This window comes from Pinus tabuliformis, chromosome J (genome assembly GCF_031772625.1).
Source record: "Pinus tabuliformis cultivar Carrire ecotype Pingquan chromosome J, CPIR1, whole genome shotgun sequence".
Taxonomy (NCBI): Eukaryota; Viridiplantae; Streptophyta; class Pinopsida; order Pinales; family Pinaceae; genus Pinus; species Pinus tabuliformis.
The window spans coordinates 907,332,779-907,343,485 of record NC_142295.1 but is presented as its reverse complement, the minus strand read 5'-3'; the positions used below and the strand labels follow the sequence as shown (position 1 = coordinate 907,343,485).

Here is a 10,707-nt window from a genome sequence, read left to right as displayed (position 1 = left end):
ATTTTCTTAAATCAAATGAATAGATTAAAATATAAAGTTTTTGTTTATTAAATAAAATTATAATTTTAAACAAAATTTTATTTATTTAGAAAATAAGGCTAATTCACTCACTTGAGTGACTTAATAAATGGCCAAGTACAAAGTTTTATTCTATTAAATGAAATTATAATTTTAAACAAAATTTTTACTTATTTAGAAAAGAATTTCCACTTCTCATTAAAGTCATTCATGGAGTAAGATAATAAATTGTCAAATTACTAAAATACAAAGTTTTTATCTATTAAAAGAAATTATAACTTTAAACAAAATTCTTATCCATTTAGAAAAGAATTTCCACTTCTCACTAGTTAATTCACTCTTTGGAGTGAGTTAATAAGTAGTCAAAATAGTTAAGTACAAAGTTTACATCTATTAAATGAAATTATGACTTTAAACAAAAATATTATTTAAACAAAATTCTTATTCATTTAGAAAAGAATTTCCACTTCTCACTAGTTAATTCACTCTTTGGAGTGAGTTTATAAGTTTTCAAAATAGTTAAGTACAAAGTTTACATCTATTAAATGAAATTATGACTTTAAACAAAAATATTATCCATTTAGAAAAGCATTTCCACTTCTCACTAGTTAGCTAAGTGGACAAACTCATCCTTTAAGTGGATCTATTTTTTTGTGGTGGAGGCAATGTCCCCCCTTTATCTACTCATTTTTTCAAAATTATGAGTGAGTATTTGGATTGTATAAAAATAAGATAAACTCTTGGGAGAAAATTTCTAACTTTAAAATTCCATCATTCAATATGCATGAGAAACTTTACTTTTAACTTATCAAAGAAGAAGTGCAAATATTTTTATTTTTATTTTTCTTAATGCATGTGAAGATTACATAGGAGATGGATGTTACAATCTCTTCTATGCTAGGTTGATAAGATTTTATTGTTATTTTTTAAATTATCAATGATGAAAGGAAATATTTTTATTTTTCTTCATGCAAGTGAACATTACATAGGAGATAGATATTACAATATCTTTTGTAATGGGTTATAAAATGAGTCTCTCTTTGCATCATAGAGAGTCAGGCCCATTTTGGGACACATAAAACTCATCCAAGTTAGAGATAAACCCATTTGAATAGATTCATCTTAACTATGGATTTACTAAGCAAGAAACAAAATCAAATATCTTAGCCTCTAGAGTAAGCCAGAGCCACTTTTCATAAGTTGACATGAGGGAGATTTGTAATCCTGTTGGGCTCTAAGTATAAATGACAAACAACATTTAAATTTCTTAAATAAAATATTACAATGTCAATCTTAATTTACAATAGTAGAAGGGCCCTTGGCCTTCCCATAGCCACTAATTCAATTTCATGCAGTCATAGTATAAATTTAGTTTTGAAAAATTGGGTTTGCTCTACTGGTTCAACAAAGTTGAGGTTTCTTCCATTGCACTATACTCGTCTAATTTCCATTAAGTTATCATAGAACCCTAACCCTACTAGTAAGATGTAGCCATTCCGAAAGTGAGGCCTTTAACAACCTGATTCATATTGGCATCTAGCTTATTTGTCAGTTTTTCAAGTTGCGATGCTCAAAAGTAATATGTTTGTGCGTTTCTTCCCCGAACAAAATCGCGTTCTATTTTCCATATTTGCCAAACTTTCTTGTCAAGATATTTGGTTTAAAGAAGCTCGTGTTGACCTCCCACGCTATGTTGAGAACGTGGGGCTAAATAAGCACCAAGAAATATTTGAGCCCTGATTTTCACTAGATCAAAATGAATAAAGCTCTTTTCTATGCCACTCTGAAGCAGGTTTAAAACATAATCCGCAAGTTTTTTCACTTTCTCTAGTAGCTGAAGTATGTAGGAATTGCATCAGCAAGTGTTCTAATGCTAAGGACTCAAGAATCCAAGGCCACCACCACCATAGAAGACAATTTTTCAAATATAAACATGGTGTGCTTGGCTTCATGATAAAGAAAGATATATTCTGGGAAATTCTATGCATCAAATGCTCATTCTGTTGATCCTGGTGGTGTTGCATCATTTCCATACACAACAATACATAATTTCTAATTCCAGAGAGGGATTCGCGTTAATAAAGAAATTGAGGGTATATGGGGAACTTGCTTAATGCAAGGGCTTATATAAAGGGTTTAGATGGGAAAAAGGTATTGACTAGTTTCTTTCAAATTTACAATTAGTGCAGTTAGACCATCATTGTTCATGCCTATGTTTGATATGATACATGAAGTTTCAACGGAACAAATGCATGCAGGATGAAGTTGAAGGATTCATAAAATTAGTATCTGGTAGGAATATGAAGGCCAATGTAAGCTGGAGTATGCTTGATATTTTTTTCTATGCCTAACAGCAAGGTAAGCCTGGGCCTACCCTGTCCTAAGTTTCAGAAAAGGTAAGCCTAGGCTTACCCTGTCCTAAGTTTCAGAGCAACAAGGAATGGGGAAGCAGGCTTTTGAACGCACTAGGAAGTTTCCTCTTTATTTACATCCCTATTTTTCAAATATGTGTCATCATGCATGCAGAGTCTCCTCTGTATATACCTTCATTTTTCTTTTGAGATTATTTTGTCTTCACTGTCATTGTTCATGAAACTGCAACAAATATAAATTGTTTTGCTTACTGTTATCTATGAAGTAATTTTGTAAGATTTCCATTATTAATGAAGATGAGTGATTAATAAATTCATCGCTGAAGGATTCTATCTTGATATGCAATTCAATATCCTTCTCACATTTTTCTCCCGTGATGTGCATAATAAAACAAAAAACTTTCTTCGTATTAAAATGAATCCTCGATCTTGCGTGAGGAGAGTATTGTCTATCACGCTATTTAGGTCCATGATTACTGAGATGTACTAGCAAAAAATTAGAGTTTTTCGCCATGTGAATTTTTTATGCCCGACATATGATTATATGAGAGCTAACGAAGTTGTTAAGATTAAAACATCCAATTTCGAAGAATGACAAAGACCATCGTAAAAGTCATTATCACATAACTACACGAGTCATTTTTCAGTTACTCAATATACGGTGATCCTTCATGGGATCATGTTGAACACCAAGATTGAACTGTCATTTATGATATTCCTCATTGAGGCTTTCATTATTTTGTTCATGTTGTTTCTCTCGAGAATTAAAGTGAACCGGAAGATATGAGTTCTATCTTAGGTTTCGGTGTATATGAGTTGTATGTTTCGATGTAGTTTTTTATAAATGAAATTAGTAAAAGGCAAGTTTAGGTTAAGGTCAATTTTAATGTTGGATGGAAAAATAATCTATGAATTTATCAAAATTTCATGAAAATCTGTTTTAAAATATTATTTATTAACTAATAATCACTCAATACGGAAATTATGGATTACATGCATTAATAATTATGCTGAGAATGGCTTAAAACTTCATCCACTATATTATTATTATTATTATTATTTTGATATTGATTTCTCCATCATATTATTATATTTTATTATTGCTTTGTTCGAAATACCACCATATTATTATTTTTTGTTATTGCTTTATTTCTTAACCTAATGTCAGTGCACATTCTAAATACTTCTTGCATATAGTTGCATATGTTGTTGGCAAGTTGAGAATTCACAAGCCTTGAACTGATGTGTTTTAGATGTTAGTGAGAAAAATAAAGCATAATCACTCAACTACAACCAACAACTTAGACTTTAGAGGAATTAATGACACAAACTAGCATATAGTTGCTTATGTTGTTGGCAAGTTGAGAAACGTCCGTCCCTTCCGGAAGAATTATTGAACGAAAAGCGCGAAGTGTGAGAGAATGTGTAACTTTTTACGTTCATAGCGTTGCGAGAATGATAAATTCATTGATTAAAGAGAGACCAATTATTTATGGTTATCAATGTTTTGTTTCTTTGAGAGTAGGGTCAACGCTGTGCCGTAAGGGGAGATATGGTGACAACTGACACACGATAAAGCTTTACTCCCATCTTCTTTAATTTAAATATTTTAATTCTAATTTATTAACCGTTATGATTTTTTTAAATAAGGAAATTCATTAACACAAAGTATTTTGTAAGAGTAAATAAACCAGTTTGACTATGCTATGTTTTTTAATTTTTTGGGATTTTAATACAGAAAATATAATTGTGATTTTTTATTATTCTTTACAAAATAAACCAGTTTGACTATGCTATGCTATTTTTTTGTATTTTAACCCAAAAAAATTATAATTGTGATTTTTTATTATTTTTTACAAAATACACCAGTTTGACTACGCTATGTTTTTTAATTTTTATGGGATTTTAATAAAAAAAAGTATACTTTTAATTTTTTATTATTCAAAATGAAGTTTAAAAAGTTTACGCTATGTTTTTTAATTTTTGTGGGATTTTAATAAAAAAAAGTATACTTTTAATTTTTTATTATTCAAAATGAAGTTTAAAAAGTTTAAACTTATTATTTTTAGAAGTATAAAATTTACATAAAAATATTATTGAAAAAATTAAAAAGATGTAATAATAAAATAACATAAAAAATTAAATAAATTATTAAATTATTTCATTTGATATGGTTTTTTTTTAAAGTGATGATCTTATATTTTCATTTTTAAATAGTACACAGTAATAACTATTTAATATTCATCTTTTTACTATTTAAAAATAAATTATAATAATTTTGTTATAATTTTTTTTTAAACTTATATTTTATGTAGAAATAAATTAAAATAAAGGAACAAAAATTATGAGGCAGCTATAAAGATTTTAATAAAAAAAAATTGGCTGTACTTTTATTTTGATATTGAGTTTAAAGTGAAAGTGGAGAAGATAGGGGAGGAATTTTATAAAGTTGTTTCCAATATTTTGGAATAGTATAATTTTTTTTAAAGATTATTCTATTTTGATATTGAGTTTAAAGTGAAAGTGGAGAAGATAGGGGAGAAATTTTATAAGGTTGTTTCCAATAATTTGGAATGGTATAATTAGTTTTTAAAGATTATTCTATTTTATTACATTGTACAATTGAGAAAAATATTATTTTTATTTTTTTTATTTTTTTGGAAAAATTAAGCATAATTTATATATTTTTAATTATTTATTAAATCAAATATTATATTATATATTTATTTTATTTTAAAAAAGAAAAGAAAAAATAAGTAAATATTATTTTTTATTATTAGATTTAATTAATTGATTTTTTTGTTATTATTAAAATCCTAAATTTTATTATATTTTAATAATCAATTAATAACAATAAATTTAAAAATTTTACATTATTATATGTTTTTAAATATTAAATAATTAATTGTGAATAAGAAATATTTTTAATTAGTTAAAAATAATATTAAATATTTTTCAAGAATAAAAATAAAAAATATTTTTATAATAAATTATACACATTTTATTTTTTTATAATAATAAAGATTATTTTAAACATTATAACATTACTTTAAAAAATAAAAATATAATATTAGTATTACACATTTTAATATTATATATAAAACTTTGTTAATATTTAAATAAGTTTTATGGTTAAATACGTGGGGATGTTAAAAGTTTAAATTCAAAGACAAATAGAATAGGTTTACTTTTACAAAAAAAAGTTTACTTTTACAAAAAAATCATCGTGCAGAGGGTCCTACGAATAATTCCGACCCTAGCAAAGCAAAGCAAATTATTTAAAAGCCCTTTTTTCTAAATTAAATAAGATTTGTTTTTATATAATAATAAAGCTGAACTGTGGTGCTCAAAAGACCTGAGGTAATATAATATAAGTAAGGCTCACTTGTCCAAGGACTTCGATTATATTCATTGCCCAAATTCTGCATTGAAGCGCTTGCCATACTGTCCCTTGGTATACAGTCTGAAAACAGGTTGCTAGTTGATGCAGACATTTAAAGAAGTAGAGGTGGACACTGTTATGGCGGAACCTGTTGCGTTTCGTAGTGAGTGGGTGGTTCAAATTAAAGCGATGCTCCATGACGATGATGATGGGAATTCTGAAGCAAATGGTAATGCGATTGGCCGAGCAAAGGCGGATGAGATCCTGCGAGTTCCCACGCCTCTCATGAAAACGGAACCAGAGGCTTATATTCCGCAGTTTCTGTCGATTGGGGCTTACCACCATTCCAGTCTGGAGAAAGATATTGAATCTTCATGTGCTGAACGTAAGATCTCAACGGCGGAGATGTACAAAGCCAAGTCCGCGGTCGGGCTGTCGCAGGAACTGCGCCAAGGTGCAGGTAAGGGTTTCAATTCTATAGTTGACATGATGGAAGAGATGCGGGCAGAGAGAGCGTTTCTATCACTTGCCACCCAGTGAGAGTAGAGACGCCGAGAATTCCCACAACTTCGCTCTGATGATGGCGATAGATCATCCTTTCTCTTACATTTCTTAATCTTCCTCTCGACTAAGACTTGTGATGAGAAAATGAAATGATCGAATCAGCTTCCAGTCTCATGAGGCTCAGTGCAAACAATGGCATGATGATCGAATTAGGTCCGCTTCAAGAGTGTATAAAGTGTGATATTTTGAAGCTGGAGAATCAAATTCTGTTGGCAGTCCTCAAAGTAGTTTTCGAGAACATCGATGGAAGTGATTTCGATCAACTGTTGCAGAAGACGACGATGGAACTGTCTCCTTTCTCGGCACACGTTTGTAATGATGGTGACAAAGCAATTAACGATGAAAAGCATTTACTGGGTTACATGCACGCATTCATTGCGCCAATTCTACAAATGCCAAGTGAGGATGAGAAGCAGAAGCCGCAAACTGCATTGCAAAGTTTACAGTTCATTCTGGATTTCCCTATTATAGCGCTCGCTTATTTTCTCCCCAATGCAACCTTTGAACGCAGGTATGAAATCGCACTGAACGCGGAGAAGTTGGCGAAAAGTAGGATTCAATTCAAACCCTTTCGCAAGTGGCCTAACAAGATTCGTTTCGACGAATACTCAGGTACGCTGTACCTTCCAGAGATAAATATATGGGAAACCCACATGGAAGTGTTGTTGAGGAACATGGTTGCCATGGAATTCAACGATCCCAATCGTGGAAATGCCGTGATGCGTTACGTGAGTTTGATGAACTGCCTCACCCAGAATCCTCAAGATGTTCGCGTCCTCCGGGATTGTGGTGTCATTCGTACCAACACAGATGTTGGCCTCATAATGAATTGTCGCACTGTTCGTACGAACATGTTAACAGACGAATGCATAGCCAAGATGTGGAACGAGTTGGGTCAGCCCTTCTTTACTGGTCACTTGGGACCTAATTCCGCCGACGTCGGTAGAGGACTGTTTACTGTGCTCTGGAAAAACGATCGTAAAACCAAAATCAAAAGATGATTTGTGGACTTTTCGACTACCTATCGAGCTGGAACTTTCTACTTCCTACCGCTGGGTTCTTGATTTTCGCCATGACTGTCATACAGACCTACTGTAACTTGTACCAAGTACACCATACTCCACATTCACCTCCTGCTCCTGCTCCTCCTCCTCCTTAGTTTGTAATCACCCATTTCAGCTTTTAAATTGACCACTCTGTTTGACATGCTAGATTGGCCACTGTGATACCCCGGAACATTGTAAATATTTGTTATAATTATTTTATTACTGTATTCAATTACAAACAAGGAAGGATGGTTATTTGAATTCAAGAATATTTTTCTTAGTTTTGACCATGGAAATATTTCTTTAAGTTTCTTTTTTTTTAAAAGGAACGACAACTGGCAACTTCGGAGGAGGGAAGTTGGAGCAAACAGGTGGTTGCTGGAAAGCAACCCTAACTGCCTCCCCCAACTGAAATCACCTCGAGGTAAGGAGGAGGGGGGAAGAGAATGCTAAGTCTGGAAAAAGAGACCAGATAGCATAGGCTAAGAGCAGAATATACTTGCAGAGGTAAATGACCTTGCAAGGAAGCTCGGGGGAGATAAAGTAGGGAAGGACATATCTCATGGTTGGGCAGATAACAGGCAAGTGATAATGAGCCTAATTGTTGCAATGACCACGGATTGACCTCGCAGGTGACAGGTAAGTGGTCTGTGCTGGAAATGCTTAGTCGTTTTACACAATAACGAGAGCTGATAAATTGGTAACAGTGAAGAACTGCAGTTTCTTTTAAATTATTAATTTGAGAAACTGTAGCCAAAAGTTAATGATAAATTGGTAACAGTGAAGAACTGTAATTTCATTTAGAATATTAATTTTAAGAAACTATCGCAGAAAAGTTAATGATGAATTAGTAACAGTGAAGAACTGTAGTGTCATTTAAATTGTCAATTTGAAACTGTAGCAGAGAGGAACCAACAAGATTAATTAAAATAAGGGAAGCGAGAATTAACAGAGACCTTGGGGTTAGGGTAGAAAAATAAATTCTGTCTGGGCAGTTCGTAAATTTCAATTGATTTCAGATATCAGATCCATGGCACCGTGGTGAGGATTTGGACAAATCAAGAACCATAGTTGTCCTGAACATACCCATAAGAGCAATTTATGGCTACAGGTAAACCAAGGTTGGCCCACTGCGTGACCACAAGAAAACAAGTCAAAGAGTAGAGGCTAGAACTGTAGCATCACATGAATTCGTAGAATCAGGGCAGCCGAGCCACTCAGTCGAAAGAATGACTGTAAGTAATAGAAGGTGCTGTGGGCTGAATATGGCAACATAAGACTCCTATTGGAATCCTGTTCCTTTCCACCACTTGGGTTACGAACATATCCTAAAGGGGGTGACAATAATTCCAGCGGCCGGGAGTCATCGACTCCGGTGTTTATTATAAAAGAAATAATAAACCCTTTGAATGGAAAGGTCCCTGAAGCATTAATGGTACCCGAGAGTAAACCTGTTAAGTTAAGAAAACTCTGTTTCATGGACCCCAACGGAAACAGATAATCCTAGTAGGAGTTATTCGTAGCCATGCCCAGGGGTAATAGAAGCCATGAGCGGTGGTTTGTAGAGGGTATTGGATGCAAATGCCAGGATAAGTGATGGTCTTGGAAGGCCCCCCACATCCCTCGCAATTTATCAAACCATAGAAGTAACGGAACAATAAATCACCGTTAAACTGTCAAACCTCCGAAAGACAAAAACGTCCTAACACGCAAAGATATAGCAGACAACTCATATGTAAGATACAGCAGCCAAATCATATGCAAAACACAATAGTCAACTCCTAGCTCCAAAGGAGAAATTAACCCTGTGTAAGCATGCCTAATCAGAGCTATTACAGTGAAGTTAATCGCAACAGGGGTCACGACAGAAAAAGCCATAACAATAACTAAACTCAGATCTGTAATAATCCATGAGCAGTGCAAACCATAAGCTTTTTTATATATATATATATATATATATATATATATATATAAATAGCTGTAACCACAGTAACGACTCCATTGATTAGAAGTTATCATACAAGCCATGGAAATAGCAAATCCCTGAAAGTTGCGGTTCACAGCTGGAACTATAACAATTACAAGCTCAAAGGTCACGAAGGAAACCCCCGTCGTGGTCTTAAGTTCAAGTCCACGAGGAGCCCTCGACCCTGTTATAACCCTAGCTAGCATTCAGCAAATTAATGCTGCAAAAATAAAGGAAATGGCAACAACTGTAGATAATTTCATTCTCAGAAAAAGAAAACTAACTGAAACCCTCGAGATGCTCTATGATATTCTGTTTCCACCAAAAAACTCCTGTAGGATGGTTTGCTTACCCGTGACTACAGTGCTAATCATGAACATATGGTTGTTATGGCAACCTTCAGCACCGCCACACCATCGCTCATAACCTGAAAGACATCAAGGTCCGTAGCATGTATTAGCACTCGCATGTGAGAACCCAACTGAAATAAAATACGATACTTTCCAAAAAGAAAGACTCCCATTCCATACCTGGTGCAGGGGTGCCTAGGAGTTCTCAGCCGTACCCCAAAACCTTGTAGGGAGCCTTCGTCTTCCCTGGGCATCGCCATTACAGAGGATCAAAGCGGTGGAAGTAGGGTTCGAAGGATGGAGCAAAGACAACCCTTTCCACAACAAGGCAGCGTAAGGAATGAACCATACCCCTGACAAGACGGTGGAATAGGCTCCCGAGGCAGATGCAGCCTTTGGATGAGTCTCGTGTCTTCTATGCCGTGGATGGGATGAGGTTCCCAAGGTCGCCGGCATCGAGGCTTTACCTGCTGCCCACGTCAATCCGGACCGTGAGCATTTAATGCTGGGCAGTAAACCATTTAAACATTGTAGTAAATGCAAAAATCCAGCTTAAAAAGAAACAAACAACTCAAACCATGGTTAAACCGTTAACTGGATGGTGTTAAACTTTAGCAACCTCGGTAATACAGCCAGCACACTGAGTTGGGATTCGTATTCCAAAGCTATGGTCCGATCCAGTACGCTAGCTATCACATAAATTGTAGTTAATGATTTAAGCAAGTATAGTACCAATTAAAATTTTAATTTTACCATGGTAGGTTGTTAGATGGGAAGTGTTACAAATTGGTATCAGAGCAGCCAAGTTTCCATACTGTGACCTCTGAGACAACACCAGAGCAAATCAAAAAAAAAATGGTGATAATACAGCAAACAAAAATTATTACAGTTGTTGCGATTGTAATTTATTTATGTCTTATAGGGAATTAGTTAATATTGCTAACCACTTTTCTGATTCCATTTTAGGACAGAACGGGATCAAGGAAAACAGTGGGTAAACAACAGACAG

The 10,707-nt window shown here is 33.8% G+C and overlaps 1 long non-coding RNA gene across 1 annotated transcript; it reads right to left on the bottom strand.

The window, feature by feature from the left end:
* Positions 1 to 9,361: 9,361 nt before the first annotated feature.
* On the bottom strand, positions 9,362 to 10,096 carry LOC149229661 (uncharacterized). Its single transcript, XR_016247310.1, has 2 exons — positions 9,879 to 10,096; positions 9,362 to 9,775 (listed from the first exon to the last, which is right to left on the bottom strand). It is a non-coding gene; the product is annotated as an uncharacterized LOC149229661 (long non-coding RNA).
* Positions 10,097 to 10,707: the final 611 nt, after the last annotated feature.